At 39.5% G+C, this 18,635-nt stretch overlaps 1 non-coding gene across 1 annotated transcript; it reads left to right on the top strand.

The window, feature by feature from the left end:
• The first annotated feature begins 3,810 nt into the window (after positions 1 to 3,810).
• trnaa-agc (transfer RNA alanine (anticodon AGC)) lies at positions 3,811 to 3,882 on the top strand. Its single transcript has one exon. It is a non-coding gene; the product is annotated as a tRNA-Ala (tRNA).
• Positions 3,883 to 18,635: the final 14,753 nt, after the last annotated feature.

An 18,635-nucleotide genomic window follows, 5' to 3' on the forward strand; every position in this document is an offset into this window, starting at 1 on the left:
GCTGGTCCTTTGGAGCCTTCATCTTAACAGCTAAATTAATCCATAAATGTGACAACAGCTGATAACAAACTACCAGAAGAGAAACCAGTCTGTTGCATATCAAAGTATTTGTAGCTGGGTCAGTGTGACTGTGAGCCTTCATAGCCAGCATGAAGGAGCTGGTTTTATCTTTGCTGGGTTAAATCCCACACACAGCTGCTCTCAGTTCCAAATGTGTGTGTCCTCACTCCTCCGTCCTCCTGCTGCCCTCAGAATACAGACACAATTCAACCTGGCAAGTTTGGAGCATAGAAGTGCTCCTGAAGAGATGTGTGTCAGCCCACAGCTGGCTGTTCTTACCTGGAACCTCAAGATGAAACTGCTTCCACAGATTGGAAATGAATCTGATGTTGACTTTTGGACAAATCACCTGTTCATCAGTTCATCATCACTTCCATCCATTTTCTACTGCTTATCTTGTTATAGAAAGGAGTCTATCTGCTGTGTGACGGAGGCAGTTACTGTGAGCTGCTGCATGTCTCAGTGTGTGTGTGTGGGGGGGGGGGGCTGTGTGTGACTGGTCGGCTGCCAAGGATTATTGATGAGATCAATCATGATCAGCTCTGAGATCACGGCACAGAAGAAGGAGACTTTTTGATTTTTGGGGGTTCAGTTTCTAAGTCAGACACATCATCACAATTTGAAGTTTTCCTCCAGTAAAAAACAAAACAACACAAAACCAAACAAAAACATGATTTGACTTTTGATGTCTACCTTTTTTTGGAAATTGTGAGTCCAACAAGCAGGAGGCCGTTTGAGCTTGGAAACTGTGAAGCATCACCAGTAACTGCTGGTTAATTTACAGTTGTTTCCTCCAAAAAGTTTAAAATGAACTCAATGCTGAATCCCTCGTCGTCATCACTGAGCTGCAGAACTGGTCCATGCAGGAGGCTGAGCAGGTCTTCCTCTCTGGTCCAGTGTCTCAGCACAGGTCAGAGTAGAGAATTAAAACATGAACACAAATCTTTATCAGTTGTTTACTGATATCAGTGACTACCTTCAAGTAAGAGTGTTAGTGAATGGACCCTTTTTGAAGTTTATGTTATAATGTTTGAAAAATGATGCTCACAAAAACACAATAAAAGTGTTTGTGGTAAAATGATTCCAGTAGATTTTATTGCCATTTTAAGAGTTCAAGCGTATTTTGATGACATTGTTTGATGTCATGACTCTCAGTTACTTTGCAGGACCATCGTGACATGAAATCTTCCTCATCATCCCATATCGACCCTCAACCCCTCACACAGAACCAGGAGCCCTCAACTGAAGGAACCTTTAAAACTGAGAAGTTGGACAGAAAGCAGTATTTTGGTGGAATGAACCTTTAAAACTATAAATTAGAAAGTATTTTGGTGGAATGAACCTTTAAAACTATAAATTAGAAAGTATTTTGGTGGAATGAACCTTTAAAACTATAAATTATAAAGTATTTTGGTGGAACGAACCTTTAAAACTATAAATTAGAAAGTATTTTGGTGGAATGAACCTTTAAAACTATAAATTAGAAAGTATTTTGGAGGAATTGGAATAAACCTTTTATACAGTAGTTAGAAATTAAAGGACAGGAAGTAGTATTTTGGTGGAATAAACCTTTAATACTACAGTTAGAAAGTAGTATTTTGCTATAATCTAATTCGATAGGTGGCGCTGTCACCAAAAACCAAAAGTCCAACAAATGCATTTTATCATCCAATTCAGTAGGTGGTGGACCCAGCAGGAGCCACTGAACACAACTCTGACATCATCAGGCTTCTTCCCAGCAGCTTGGTGCTCCAGAAGGAAGAATCCAGACCATCGCTACATCATCAGAGTGAACACCAGCTGATGTTGACCAGTTTAACAAGCCTTTGACTGCTAAATGACATCCAAGCTCAGATTCTCTTGTCCTGGTAGAACAAGTCAATGTTGAAGAAGATGAGAGCACCAGTCTCTTTCATCCAATGCTGGAACAGCGTTAGACTGAAGGTTAAAGGCAAGTTTTGAACTGAAGAAGCTTCTTGGACCTCTAAACTTCTTAACTCTCTTTCTCCAAGAACTGCGCCTGGACGACGGCCGTTTCCAGCGCTACTTCAGGCTGACGAGGTTCCTGTTCGATGACCTGTTTGTGAGAATCGGTGCCAGGATATCAAGGACCGACACCAACTCCAGGCTCCAGGACCGTTGACATGACTTCCCTGACGCCAGGGGAATCTCAACGGTGACAGGCTCTCTGGACTCCTTGTCATGAGAATTTGTCACAAAAGTTGAATACTTTCAAATGCATGAATACGCGTCACTCACGTTGCCGGCCAGTACACACACCAGTTCAGCTCTCTACATGGACTTTACATGTGAACTTGTTGCACGAAAATTTGTGTCACGATTGATGTGAACACGCCTTCAGACTGTGAGGGCTGACATCACAGTGAAATGACAGAGATCACAGAGCCTTTGAGATCACAGGCTCAGTTACGTCCAGTTGACCAGATTTTACTTCGCTTCGATCTACGATGACCTGGATGAATGAGAACCTACACAGACATCTTGCCGAACACTATGGGAAGGACATCCTTAGTGTGGTGCGGGAATGCGAAAGGACTGCAAGGAAAATCGCAGACTACAGGAACCATCTACGTTCCAACCTCCGATGCCGCCAACACAACCTCATTCCCACTAGCCTACTACTAGGATCCACCATGAGGGGCCACAGGGCCAGCAAGATTTTGGAACGGGCACAAAATCAGCTTCTCAACGAGAGAGTGAGACAGGTCCATTTCACCATCGAGGGACTAAAGAGCAAGCAAGATCACCTTAATCAAGAGTTATCGCCATTTTTGCCACCCGCCATCTTGGACAAGGTCACTTCCTTCGTTGGGACAGCCCAACTATCTCAACATCAGAAGAGCAAGGAGAGGCAGAAAAGGACATTCGCTCGCCTCCAGTCTCGCCTCGACCGGGAATGAGAAGCAGAAGGCCCAACCCCAGCGGACTCACAGGACAGGTGGATAAGGAACTTATCCAACAGGGAGCTCACCAGTCCTGAGAAACGCGTCCTTGCCAAAGGAATGAACTTTGCTGTCACCCCGAAACATCTCCCGACGGTTGACCTCATCACTGCCACAGAATCCGCCATCAAGAAGAACAACCTCTCCACCACAAAAGCAGATGAACTACGACTCAAGGTCACAGCGGCCCTCTCCGAAGCGAAGGTCCCCTCTGCCAACCTCTCGGTCCAGGAAAGGAAGGCCTTGAATGCACTGAGCAAAGATGAGAACATCACCATCCTTCCGGCTGACAAAGGAAGATGCATGGTGGTCCTTGACACAACTGACTACCAGGACAAGATCAGTTCTCTTCTCAGTGACATTCACACATATGAGACCTTAAAACGCGACTGAGTTGCTGCTGCCAGCACAGCCCATTAGCATCTGAGTGGTCGGTGAAACTCCCTAACTACCACCCCTGAAACTCCCTGACACCGCACAACGTCTGTCGTTTGGGGAGGCCAGGTGAGTCTCGGGAGGGTCGTTTCCACCACAATAGCACTGACCACTCCCACATAGGTTTATAAGCTGGAGTTTCCACACTCTTCACTAGAACTGAAGAAGCCTCTCGGATGAGAGGTGAAACGTCTTCAAGAAAAACTTACGTCCATTTGACCAGATTTTACTTCGCTTCGATCTACGATGACCTGGATGAATGAGAACCTACACAGACATCCCTAAAATGAAGAAAATAAATGTTGTGTCTGTGTTTGTGTTGCTGCATCAGTTAAACAGTGACTCTACCAGAGGGGGTGTAGCTCAGTGGTAGAGCGCATGCTGAGCATGTATGAGGCCCTGGGTTCAATCCCTGGCATCTCCAGCTGGTCCTGTGTAGCCTTCATCTTATCAGCTAAAGTGAGCCTTAAATGTGACAACAGTCGATTAACTATCAGAAGACATCTTCTCCATGTTCAAGTTGGGCTAACTTTCCACAAATATTCAAAATTACTTTTGAAAATGAAAACATAGATCAAACCTGCCCTGTCAATCACCCACAATGGGCGGGTCATCCCACTCCCTATCAGGTTCCCCACTCCTTGACCCAGGAGGCTCCCTCTCCCTATCAGGACTAGAAATCCATTGGGGTCTCCCTGCTCAGGTAGGAGTCCTGCCCACAACGTTAAGCTGTTGATGTTCTAGAGGAGACAACATCTGATCTTTGTTAGATCCACCAGTCAAAGGTTTTCTTTAAAGGCTGTAGCAGCTGAGAATGAGGGATTAATAACCATCTTAGTGAGGACATTTTGAAACATGATGACATTTTATTGACTTGCAGCACTGCAAAAATCCTCTCCCCTCCAAAAACCCTCTTCTCCAACTCTGTACTCAAGTTGTCTCCTCATCAGGCACCACAGGATCCAGGACGTTCAGTCAAAAAATCATTAGTGATTTTAAAAATGTCCATCAAACACAAAATAAGACTTCAAACAGGTTTACAACTTTATTTGATGTTGACACATTTTGTCCATTTTGCCTCCACACTGTCCTTCATCACAGCATTTAACATCAGGACTGCTCCCAGATCAGCTCCATGACCTCATCCCTGCACCAGAGTACCGCCCAAGTTCATCAAGGATGGCCAACATGAGAGGGTCTAGATTCACCTCCATCTTTGGAGGCTGTTGAATTTCCTCCTGAGGACCGTCAGGCTGTTTCCTTACTTTGCTGTGACCCAACAGCAGACAGCAACAAGGACTATGGTGCACTTGGTAAAACCACCATCTGGAGTCTGGACCAAGATGCTGATGTGATCCTTTGATGAGTTTAGAATCAGTCAGAGATCAAAGACTGGAGCAGGAATTCAATGCACAGAACCCAGAGATCAAAGACAGAATTCAGACATCAAACTCAGAATTCAACGATCAATCAATTTGAGGAACCAGCATCTCATGTGAACATGCTTCTGAACTCATGAAGTGAAATCCTAACAAATAGAGATGAATGAGTCCAACTGGGACTGGCGACCTGTCCAGGGTTTACCCTGCCTCTTGCCCGTAGATGCTGGGATAGGCTCCAGCCCCCCCCCGCGACCCTTAATAGTAAGGAATAAGCGGAAGATGACGATGGATGATGGATGGAGTCCAACTGGACCTTAACAGGAGAGAAATAAAGGAGTTGTTATGTAATTGTTATTGATTTCCAGGCCAGGTGAGGGTTGGATTTTGTTCGTCCATGTTGAAGTGAACTGACAGTGGGACTGAGGACCTGGGCTGAAGTCCAGCTCACTGCTGGTTTAATAAAACCACCTGATTGTTTTTCCTATCAGCTCTGATCTGATGGAAGAAACAAAAAGCCAAACTTCATTCATCCGTGTCCAAACTCCACGTCTGTTGATGTGCAGCACTCCAGTTATTTGTTTCTTTCCAGACAGAAGCAGGTTGGTGGAGGAATAAAACCTCAACAGTGAACAAACAGCAATGAGAGAAGTGAACCCTGCACTCAGAGAAGTTGTGTCTGCACTCGCCAACCAGGAAACGCGTCTATCTTCTGTGTGACTGAGGCAGCTGCTCAGAGCTGCGTTTCTCAGCTGTGTGGGGGCGGGACTCTGTGTGCCCCGGCTCAACCACGAGACCTCTGTGTACACTGTCAAGAAAAAAAACTACAAAAAAACGGTAAAAAGTCTGGCAGCAGAGTTTCCAGACGAATACCGTCAAATTACAGTAATGAACTGTTCCACAAAATTACATGGAATAAACTGTAAAAATACACAGCAGCTTTCACAGTCCCAACTCATTAAATTACAGTACATTAAAGGTGCCATAGAGAGGTTGAAGGGGTATTAATTCTTGTTCTGTGGTGTGATATGTAACCCCACAAAAAATGGTTGGGTCTGTGATGGCTCAGAAGCTTCCTAAAAGGATCTCTGAAACCGCTATGTTACCATGTTGGGTTTAGACTGCCTCATTTGTCCCTATTGGGGTCGTTTCTGACCTCATCTGGCAACCTCATTATTTATGCAAGTGCATGAGTTGACGGAGATCAGTTGCAGTTGTTTATCTGGCAACCTCATTTAACTACTACTCGGTAATTGGCTGCCCTCACTGTCACTGAAAAGAAAGTACTCCCACTTTCTCGGCTAACCGTTGCCAGTGCTAAGTGTGACGGCTACTGTCAATTGACAACATTCCATATCATACAACAACATTCGTAAGATAAGATACCAAGTAGCCACGGCCCATTTGCAGATCCAGCCGTATATGCAGCGGCGGGGTGACCGTCGGGACAACTGGGAGTTTTCCCGGTGGCCTGCCCCCTTGGTAGCCTGCCTGGCTGGCGAGATTCCTTCCCCCTCAAGCCAGGCCAGGCCAGCTAGCGACAGACAGCGCAGATAAAACAAAGGTGTCAATTGTATCGAGGCCATTCCTTCAATCAATCTGCTCAGTAAGTGCTGCTGCTGCAGGCTCCAGTTGCGACACAAGAGCGCTGCACTCACTCGGCTCGCTCACATAATCGCCCCCCCCCCCCCCGAAATATGTCAAAGGGGTGTGTGTGAGTGGGGGGGGGGGGGCACTGACTGAACTGTGACGTAACACTTCAGCCAAAATCGCATTGGTCCATTTTCCCACGGCGATTCAAAAAAGGGGAGATCCTTCAAACAGAGGTTATGACACTGCCTCACACTTGGTGTGTGTTCCCCACAGCTGGGGGACGTTGAAGAAACACCAAAAACACAAAAACAATGATTTTCATTCTAGGTGCCCTTTAATTGTTGATAAATGTGAATTAAACTGCAGGAAAAAAGGCCCATCACGTAAAAACACATGAAGAACAAGGACCTTTCAGGTTCTTCTCTAAGTTCAGGGCTCTTACTGGTTCATTTATGAAACAAACCAGTCTATGAGCAGGAATTTCCCATTAAAAAGTTCATTTGACAGTGGAAAAGCAAGCATAGTGATTAAAATTGCCAAGTTTAAGGTCAATCACTGTCAATTGAAGCTATTTAGTTGTTACTTTATGAAACTGAGCCAACTTTCTACAGTGATTTCCTGTCAGATTCTGGTTTCTCCAAGTATAAAAACTACAACAATGTATAAACACAGAATCTGTACTTTGAACAATAGAGAATTTCTGCATATTTACAGTATCAGTCCATCACTTTAGAGGATTGGAATGGTAAAATAATCATTGGACAATGGAAATCATTTATCCTTTAACAAAACAACTTCAGTGCAGAGTTGATAACTGCACTTCAAACTTTGAACTGGTGTCCACATCAATGTGGAATTTGAGGAGGCCACAGCCACCAAATTTCCCAGAGTTCTTGACTATTTGCAGTCTCTTCCCTTGGAGAAGTCAAGTGGAACTACAAGACAAGGAGCAGAAATCCAAGCTGCTGGTGGACCACGTGGTGCTGTGTTGATGCTACTTTCACACTCAAAGGAATGTTCCACACGGTTGACCAAACTTCCATTGCAGAAGAGATTCAGGCAGTTCCACCCACGCCATGCATCCTTGTATGCTGTAAGTGTGAGGCAATACAATACAGTATTTTTCAGTGACATACATTTAGACAGAAGACCTGGTTTATTGGGTGATGTTTATTGACATGCCAATTGGATTGTGGTGCCAATATGGCTGACTTGGTCGGTGTAAATCTTATCATCACAAAACAAAGTACAATTTGTACTTGTAAGTACACACAAATGTTCAAATTACTTTTCTAGACTTTAGTCCCCAAAGGAATTTCAGGCACCTGAAAGTGACTTTCATAAATCTGTGTGTCTGTGTACAGTACATGTCCCAAAAATGGAAAATAAAATAATTGGTCCCCAATCTCAAGGATAAAATTACGCTACAGTGATGTAGTGAGAGTTGCTACAAACCTCAAAATGATGCTACAGTGATGTAGTGAGAGTTTCTACTAAACTTAAAATAATGCAACAGTATTGTAGTAAGAGTTGCTACGAACCTCAAAATAATGCGACAGTCATGTAGTGAGAGTTGCTATAACCTCAAAATAATGCGACAGTGATGTCGGAATTGCTAATGATCTCAAAATGATGCTAACAGTAATGTAGTGAAAGTTTCGAATAACCTCAAAGTGATGTTGACAGTCATGTGGTTAGAGTTGCGAGTAACCTAAAAATGATGCTGACAGTGATGTAGTAAGAGTTGCTAATAACCTCAAAATGATGCTACAGTGATGTCGTAAGAATTGCTAATGATCTCCAAATGATGCTATAGTGATGTAGTAAGAATTGCTAATGAACTCAAAATGATGCTAACAGTAATGTAGTGATAGTTGCTAATAAACTCAGTGATGCTGAATGTAATGTAGTAAGAGTTGATACAAACCTAAAAATGCGACAGTGATGTGGGAAGAATTGCTAATGATCTCAAAATGATGCGACAGTAATGGAGTGATAGTTGCTAATAAACTCAGTGATGCTGATAGTAATGTAGTAAGGGTTGCAACAAACCTTAAAATAATGACACAGTAATGTGGTAAGAGTTGCTATGAACCTCAAAATAATGCGACAGTGATGTCAGAAGAATTGCTAATGATCTCAAAATGAGGTGACAGTGATATTCTTAAGACTTGCTAATAAACTCAAAATGGTACTGACGGTAATGTAATGATAGTTGCTAATAAACTCAGTGATGCTTACAGCAATGTAGTAAGAGTTTCGAACAACCTCAAAGTGATGCTGACAGTCATGTAGTAAGAGTTGCTACGAACCTCAAAATAATGCTACAGTGATCTTGGAAAAATTGCGAATGATCTAAAAATGATGCGACAGTGATGTAGTAAGAATTGATACCAATCTCAAAATAATGCAACAGTGATGTTGTAAGAATTGCTAATGAACTAAAAATGATGCTAAAAGTAATGTAGTGAGAGTTGCTAATAAACTCAGGGATGTTTACAGTAATGTAGTAAGTGTTTACAACAACCTCAAAGTGATGCTGACAGTCACGTAGTAAGAGTTGGTACGAACCTTAAAATAATGCAACAATAATGTAGTAAGAGTTGCTACGAATATCAAAATAATGCGACAGTGATGTCAGAAGAATTGCTAATGAACTCAAAATGATGCTAAAAGTAATGTAGTGAAAGTTTTGAATAACCTCAGAGTGATGTTGACACTCATGCGGTTAGAGTTGCGAGTAACCTAAAAATGATGCTGACAGTAATATAGTAAGAGTTGCGAATAACCTCAAAATAATGCTACAGTGATGTCTTAAGAATTGCTAATGATCTCAAAATGATGCGACAGTGATCTAGTAAGAATTGCTAATGAACTCAAAATGATGCCAACAGTAATGGAGTGAAAGTTTCGAATAACCTCAAAGTGATGCTGAAAGTCATGTAGTAAGGGTTGCTACGAACCTCAAAATAATGCGAAAGTGACATCGGAAGAATTGGTAATGATCTCAAAATGATGCTACAGTGATGTCGTAAGAATTGCGAATGATCTCAAAATGATGCGACAGTGATGTCGTAAGAATTGCTAATGAACTCAGTGATGCTTACAATAATGTAGTAAGTGTTTCTAACAACCTCAAAGTGATGCTGACAGTGATGTAGTAAGAGTTGCTACTAAACTCAAAATAATGCAACAGTAATGTAGTAAGAGTTGCTACGAACCTCAAAAAATGCGAAAGTGATGTCAGAAGAATTGCTAATGATCTCAAAATGATGCGACAGTGATGTAGTAAGAATTGTTAATGAACTCAAAATGATGCTAACAGTAATGTAGTGAAAGTTTCGAATAACCTAAAAATGATGCTGACAGTGATGTCGTAAGAATTGCTATTAAACTCAAAACGATGCTAACAGTAACGAAGTGATAGTTGCTAAAAAACTCAGTGATGCTTACAGTAATGTAGTAAGAGTTGCTACTAACCTCAAAATAATGCTACAGTGATGTCGTAAGAATTGCTCATGAACTCAAAATGATGCTAACAGTAATGTAGTGATAGTTGCCAATAAACTCAGTGATGCAAACAGTAATGTAGTAAGTGTTTCGAACAACCTCAAAGTGATGCTGACAGTCATGTAGTAAGAGTTGCTACGAACCTCAAAATAATGCGAAAGTGATGTCAGTAGAATTGCTCATGATCCCAAAATGATGCGACGGTGATGGAGTAAGAATTGCTAAGGAAATTAAAATGATGGTAAAAGTAATGTAGTGAAAGTTTCAAATAACCTCAAAGTGATGCTGACAGTGATGTTGTGAGATTTGCTAATGATTTCAAAATGATGCGACAGTGATGTAGTAAGAATTGCTAATAAACTCAAAATGATGCGACAGTGATGTAGTAAGAGTTGCTAATAACCTAAAAATAATGCTACAGTGATGTAGTAAGAGTTGCTACGAACCTCAAAATAATGCGACAGTGATGTCGGAAGAATTGCTCATGATCTCAAAATGATGCGACAGTGATGTAGTAAGAATTGCTAATGTACTCAAAATGATGCAAATAGTAATGGAGTGAAAGTTTCGAATAACCTAAAAATGATGCTGACAGTGATGTCTTAAGAACTGCTATTAAACTCAAAAAGATGCTAACAGTAACGTAGTGAGAGTTGCTAATAAACTCAGTGATGCTGACAGTAATGTCGTAAGTGTTTCGAACAACCTCAAAGTGACGCTGATAGTCATGTTGTTAGAGTTGCTACGAACCTAAAAATAATGCGACAGTGATGTCGGAAGAATTGCTAATCATCTCAAAATGATGCTGACAGTCATGTAGTAAGAGTTGCTACTAACCTTAAAATTGCTACTAACCTTATAATAATGCAACAGTAACGAAGTAAGAGTTGCTACGAATATCAAAATAATGCGACAGTGATGTCAGAAGAATTGGTAATGATCTCAAAATGATGCGACAGTGATTTAGTAAGAATTGCTAATCATCTCAAAAGGATGCTAACTGTAATGTAGTGAAAGTTTCGAATAACCTCAAAGTGATGCTGACAGTCATGTAGTAAGAGTTGCGACTAACCTCAAAATAATGCTACAGTGATGTAGTAAGAGTTGCTACGAACCTCAAAATAATGCGACAGTGATGTCGGAAGAATTGCTCATGATCTCAAAATGATGCGACAGTGATGTAGTAAGAATTGCTAACGAACTCAAAATGATGCTAACAGTAATGGAGTGAAAGTTTCGAATAACCTCAAAGTGATGCTGACAGTCGTGGTTAGAGTTGCGCGTAACCTAAAAATGATGCTGACAGTGATGTTGTAAGAATTGCTATTAAACTCAAAATGATGCTAACAATGACGTAGTGATAGTTGATAATAAGTAAGGTAATAGTAATAGTAAAAGGTAGAGTAAGGTAAAGTAATAGGTAGTTGCTCATCAACTCAGTGAAGCTTACAGTAATGTAGTAAGTGTTTCTAACAACCTCAGAGTGATGCTGACAGTCATGTAGTAAGAGTTGCTACCAACCTCAAAATAATGCACCAGTGATGTCAGAAGAATTGCTAATGAAGTCAAAATGATGCTAACAGTAATGTAGTGATAGTTGCTAATCAACTCAGTCATGCTTACAGTAATGTAGTAAGTGTTTCGAATAACCTCAAAGTGATGCTGACAGTCATGTTGTAAGAGTTGCTACGAACCTCAAAATAATGCGAAAGTAGTGTAGGAAAAGTTGCTACGAACCTCAAAATATTGCGACAGTGATGTCGGAAGAATTGCTAATGAACTCAAGATGATGCTAACAGTAATGTAGTTGTAGTTGCTAAACAAGTCAGTGATGCTTACAGTAATGTAGTAAGAGTTTCGAACAACCTTAAAGTGATGCTGACAGTCATGTAGTAAGAGTTGCTACGAACCTCAAAATAATGGGACAGTGATGTCGGAAGAATTGCTAATAAACTCAAAATGATGCTAACAGTAATGTAGTGATAGTTGCTAAGAAACTCAGTGATGCTTACAGTAATGTAGTAAGAGTTTCGAACAACCTCAAAGTGATGCTGACAGTCATTTAGTAAGAGTTGCTAATGAACTCAATTCAATGCTACAGTGATGTTGTGAGAATTGCTCATAAACTGAAAATGATGCTAACAGTAATGTAGTGATAGTTGCTAATAAACTCAAAGTGATGCTGACAGTAATGTAGAAAGAGTTGCTACGAACCTTAAAATAATGCAAAAATAATGTAGTAAGAGTTGCTACGAACCTCAAAATAATGTGACAGTGATGTCAGAAGAATTGCGAATGATCTCAAAATGATGCAACAGTGATTTAGTAAGAATTGCTAAAGAACTCAAAATGATGCTAACAGTAATGGAGTGAACGTTTCGAATAACCTCAAAGTGATGCTGACAGTCATGTACTAAGAGTTGCTACGAACCTCAAAATAATGCAACAGTAATGTAGTAAGAGTTGCTACGAACCTCAAAATAATGGGACAGTGATGTCGGAAGAATTGCTAATGATCTCAAAATGATGCGACAGTGATGTAGTAAGAATTGCTAATGAACTCAAAATGATGCTAACAGTAATGGAGTGAAAGTTTCCAATAACCTCAAAGTGATGCTGACAGTCATGTAGTAAGAGTTGCTACGAACCTCAAAACAATGCGACAGTACTGTAGAAAAAGTTGCTACGAACCTCAAAATAGTGCGACAGTCATGTCGGAAGAATTGCTTATGAACTCAAAATGATGCTAACAGTAATGTAGTGATAGTTGCTAATCAACTCAGTGATGCTTACAGTATTGTAGTAAGGTTTTCGAATAACCTCAAAGTGATGCTGACAGTCATGTAGTAAGAGTTGCTACGAACCTCAAAATAATGCGACAGTAATGTAGTAAAAGTTGCTACGAACCTCAAAATATTGCGACAGTGATGTCGGAAGAATTGCTAATGAACTCAAAATGATGCTAACAGTAATGTAGTGATAGTTGCTAATCAAGTCAGTGATGCTTACAGTAATGTAGTAAGTGTTTCGAATAACCTCAAAGTGATGCTGACAGTCATGTAGTAAGAGTTGCTACGAACCTCAATATAATGCGACAGTGATGTCAGAAGAATTGCTCATGATCTCAAAATCATGCGACAGTGATTTAGTAAGAATTGCTAATGAACTCAAAATGATGGTAACAGGAATTGAGTGAACGTTTCGAATAACCTCAAAGTGATGCTTACAGTCATGTAGTAAGAGTTGCGAGGAACCTTAAAATAATGCAACAATAATGTAAGAGTTGCGCCGAACCTCAAAATAATGTGACAGTGATGTCGGAAGAATTGTTAATTATGTCAAAATGATGCGACAGTGATGTAGTTAAAGTTGCTACAAACCTCAAAATATTGCGACAGTGATGTCGGAAGAATTGCTAATGAACTCAAGATGATGCTAACAGTAATGTAGTGATAGTTGCTAAGAAACTCAGTGATGCTTAAAGTAATGTAGTAAGAGTTTCGAACAACCTCAAAGTGATGCTGACAGGAATTTAGTAAGAGTTGCTAATGAACTCAATTTAATGCTACAGTGATGTCGTGAGAATTGCTCAACAACTCAAAATGATGCTAACAGTAATGTCGTGATAGTTGCTAATAAACTCAAAGTGATGCTGACAGTAATGTAGTAAGAGTTGCTACGGACCTTAAAACAATGCAACAATAATGTAGTAAGAGTTGCTACGAACCTCAAAATATTGCGACAGTGATGTCGGAAGAATTGCTAATGATCTCAAAATGATGCGACAGTGATGTAGTAAGAATTGCTAATGAACTCAAAATGATGTGACAGTGATGTAGTAAGAATTGCTAATGAACTTAAAATGATGCTAACAGTCATGTAGTGATAGTTGCAAAGAAACTCAGTGATGCTTACAGTAATGTAGTAAGAGTTGCTACGAACCTTAAAATAATGCAACAATAATGTAGTAAGAGTTGCTAAGAACCTCAAAATATTGCGACAGTGATGTCGTAAGAATTGCTAATGAACTCAAAATGATTCGAAAGTGATTAAGTAAGAATTGCTAATGAACTCAAATGATGCTAACAGTAATGGAGTGAAACTTTCAAATAACCTCAAAGTGATACTTACAGTAATATAGTAAGAGTTGCCACGAAACTCAATACAATGCGACAGTAATGTATTAAAGTTGCTGCGAACCTCAAAATATTGCGACAGTGATGTCGGAAGAATTGCTAATGAACTCAAGATGATGCTAACAGTAATGTAGTGATAGTTGCAAAGAAACTCGGTGATGCTTACAGTAATGTAGTAAGAGTTTCGAACAACCTCAAAGTGATGCTGACAGTCATTTAGTAAGAGTTGCTAATGAACTCAATTCAATGCTACAGTGATGTCGTGAGAATTGCTCATAAACTCAAAATGATGCTAACAGTAATGTAGTGATACTTGCTAAGAAACTCAGTGATGCTTACAGTAATGTAGTAAGAGTTGCTACGAACCTCAAAATATTGCGACAGTGATGTCGGAAGAATTGCTAATGATCTCAAAATAATGCGACAGTGATGTCAGAAGAATTGCTAATGATCTCAAAATGATGCGACAGTGATGTAGTAAGAATTGCTAATGAACTCAAAATAATGCTTACAGTAATGGAGTGAAACTTTCGAATAACCTCAAAGTGATGCTTACAGTCATGTAGTAAGAGTTGCTACGAACCTCAAAATAATGTGACAGTAATGTAGTATAAGTTGCTACGAACCTCAAAATAATGTGACAGTAATGTAGTATAAGTTGCTACGAACCTCAAAAAAATGCGACAGTAATGTAGGAAAAGTTGCTACGAACTTCAAAAAAATGCGACAGTAATGTAGGAAAAGTTGCTACGAACCTCAAAATATTGCGACAGTGATGTCGGAAGAAATGCTAATGAACCCAAAATGATGCTAACAGTAATGTAGTGATAGTTGCTAATCAACTCAGTGATGCTAACAGTAATGTAGTAAGTGTTTCGAATAACCTCAAAGTGATGCTGACAGTCATGTAGTAAGTGTTGCTACAAACCTCAAAATAATGCGAAAGTAATGTAGTAAAAGTTGCTACGAACCTCAAAATATTGCGACAGTGATGTCGGAAGAATTGCTATTGAACTCAAGATGATGCTAACAGTAATGTAGCTATAGTTGCTAATCAACTCAGTGACGCTTACAGTAATGTAGGAAGAGTTTCGAACAACCTCAAAGTGATGCTGACAGTCATTTAGTAAGAGTTGCTAATGAACTCAATTTAATGCTACAGTGATGTCGTGAGAATTGCTCAACAACTCAAAATGATGCTAACAGAAATGTAGTGATAGTTGCTAAGAAACTCAGTGATGCTTACAGTCATGTAGTAAGAGTTGCTACGAACCTAAAAATAATGCAACAATAATGTAGTAAGAGTTGCTACGAACCTCAAAATATTGCGACAGTGATGTCGTAAGAATTGCTAATGAACTCAAAATGATGCTAACAGTAATGGAGTGAAACTTTCAAATAACCTCAAAGTGATACTTACAGTAATGTAGTAAGAGTTGCCACGAAACTCAATATAATGCGACAGTAATGTATTAAAGTTGCTGCGAACCTCAAAATATTGCGACAGTGATGTCGGAAGAATTGCTAATGAACTCAAGATGATGCTAACAGTAATGTAGTGATAGTTGCAAAGAAACTCAGTGATGCTTACAGTAATGTAGTAAGAGTTACGAACAACCTCAAAGTGATGCTGACAGTCATTTAGTAAGAGTTGCTACGAACCTCAAAATATTGTGACAGTGATGTCGGAAGAATTGCTAATGATCTCAAAATAATGCGACAGTGATGTCGGAAGAATTGCTAATGATCTCAAAATGATGCGACAGTGATGTAGTAAGAATTGCTAATGAACTCAAAATGATGCTAACAGTAATGGAGTGAAACTTTTTGAATAACCTCAAAGTGATGCTTACAGTCATGTAGTAAGAGTTTCTACGAACCTCAAAATAATGTGACAGTAATGTAGTAAAAGTTGCTACGAACCTCAAAAAAATGCGACAGTAATGTAGGAAAAGTTGCTACGAACTTCAAAAAAATGCGACAGTAATGTAGGAAAAGTTGCTACGAACCTCAAAATATTGCGACAGTGATGTCGGAAGAAATGCTAATGTACTCAAAATGATGCTAACAGTAATGTAGTGATAGTTGCTAATCAACTCAGTGATGCTAACAGTAATGTAGTAAGTGTTTCGAATAACCTCAAAGTGATGCTGACAGTCATGTAGTAAGTGTTGCTACAAACCTCAAAATAATGCGAAAGTAATGTAGTAAAAGTTGCTACGAACCTCAAAATATTGCGACAGTGATGTCGGAAGAATTGCTATTGAACTCAAGATGATGCTAACAGTAATGTAGTGATAGTTGCTAATCAACTCAGTGACGCTTACAGTAATGTAGGAAGAGTTTCGAACAACCTCAAAGTGATGCTGACAGTCATTTAGTAAGAGTTGCTAATGAACTCAGTTCAATGCTACAGTGATTTCGTGAGAATTGCTCAAAAACTCAAAATGATACTAACAGTAATGTAGTGATAGTTGCTAATAAACTCAAAGTGATGCTGACAGTAATGTAGTAAGAGTTGCTAGGAACCTTAAAATAATGCAACAATAATGTAGTAAGAGTTGCGACGAACCTCAAAATAATGTGACAGTGATGTCGGAAGAATTGCTAATGATGTCAAAATGATGCGACAGTGATGTAGTAAAAGTTGCTACGGAACCTCAAAATATTGCGACAGTGATGTCGGAAGAATTGCTAATGAACTCAAGATGATGCTAACAGTAATGTAGTGATAGTTGCGAAGAAACTCAGTGATGCTTAAAGTAATGTAGTAAGAGTTTCGAACAACCTAAAAGTGATGCTGACAGTAATTTAGTAAGAGTTGTTAATGAACTCAATTTAATGCTACAGTGATGTCGTGAGAATTGCTCAACAACTCAAAATGATGCAAACAGTAATGTAGTGATAGTTGCTAATAAACTCAAAGTGATGCTGACAGTAATGTAGTAAGAGTTGCTACGAACCTCAAAATAATGCAACAATAATGTAGTAAGAGTTGCTACGCACCTCATAATAATGCGACAGTGATGTCGGAAGAATTGCTAATGATCTCAAAATGATGCGAAAGTGATGTAGTAAGAATTGCAAATGAACTCAAAATGATGCTAACAGTAATGGAGTGAAACTTTTTGAATAACCTCAAAGTGATGCTTACAGTCATGTAGTAAGAGTTTCTACGAACCTCAAAATAATGTGACAGTAATGTAGTAAAAGTTGCTACGAACCTCAAAAAAATGCGACAGTAATGTAGGAAAAGTTGCTACGAACTTCAAAAAAATGCGACAGTAATGTAGGAAAAGTTGCTACGAACCTCAAAATATTGCGACAGTGATGTCGGAAGAAATGCTAATGTACTCAAAATGATGCTAACAGTAATGTAGTGATAGTTGCTAATCAACTCAGTGATGCTAACAGTAATGTAGTAAGTGTTTCGAATAACCTCAAAGTGATGCTGACAGTCATGTAGTAAGAGTTGCTAGGAACCTTAAAATAATGCAACAATAATGTAGTAAGAGTTGCTACGAACCTCAAAATAATGTGACAGTGATGTCGGAAGAATTGCTAATGATGTCAAAATGATGCGACAGTGATGTAGTAAAAGTTGCTACGAACCTCAAAATATTGCGACAGTGATGTCGGAAGAATTGCTAATGAACTCAAGATGATGCTAACAGTAATGTAGTGATAGTTGCTAAGAAACTCAGTGATGCTTACAGTAATGTAGTAAGAGTTGCTACGTACCTCAAAATATTGCGACAGTGATGTCGGAAGAATTGCTAATGATCTCAAAATGATGCGACAGTGATGTAGTAAGAATTGCTAATGAACTCAAAATGATGCTAACAGTAATGGAGTGAAACTTTCGAATAACCTCAGTGATGCTGACAGTCATTTAGAAAGAGTTGCTACGAACCTCAAAATAATGTGACAGTCTTGAACTAACAGTTGCTACGAACCTCAAAATAATGCGACAGTGATGTCGGAAGAATTGCTAATGAACTCAAGATGATGCTAACAGTAATGTAGTGATAGTTGCTAAGAAACTCAGTGATGCTTATAGTAATGTAGTAAGAGTTGCTACGAACCTTAAAATAATGCAACAATAATGTAGTAAGAGTTGCTACGAACCTCAAAATATTGCGACAGTGATGTCGTAAGAATTGCTAATGAACTCAAAATGATGCTAACAGTAATGGAGTGATAGTTGCTAATCAACTCAGTGATGCTTACAGTAATGTAGTCAGTGTTTCGAATAACCTCGAAGTGATGCTTACAGTCATGTCGTAAGTGTTGCTACAAACCTCAAAATAATGCGAAAGTAATCTAGTAAAAGTTGCTACGAACCTCAAAATATTGCGACAGTGATGTCGGAAGAATTGCTAATGAACTCAAGATGATGCTAACAGTAATGTAGTGATAGTTGCTAATAAACTCAAAGTGATGCTGACAGTAATGTAGTCAGAGTTGCTACGAACCTTAAAATAATGCAACAATAATGTAGTTAGAGTTGCTACGAACCTCAAAATAATGTGACAGTCATGTCGGAAGAATTGCTAATG

Source organism: Aulostomus chinensis, chromosome 1 (assembly GCF_037954235.1).
Source record: "Aulostomus chinensis isolate RoL2024-O1b breed Wild chromosome 1, RoL_Achi_v1.0, whole genome shotgun sequence".
Taxonomy (NCBI): domain Eukaryota; kingdom Metazoa; phylum Chordata; class Actinopteri; order Syngnathiformes; family Aulostomidae; genus Aulostomus; species Aulostomus chinensis.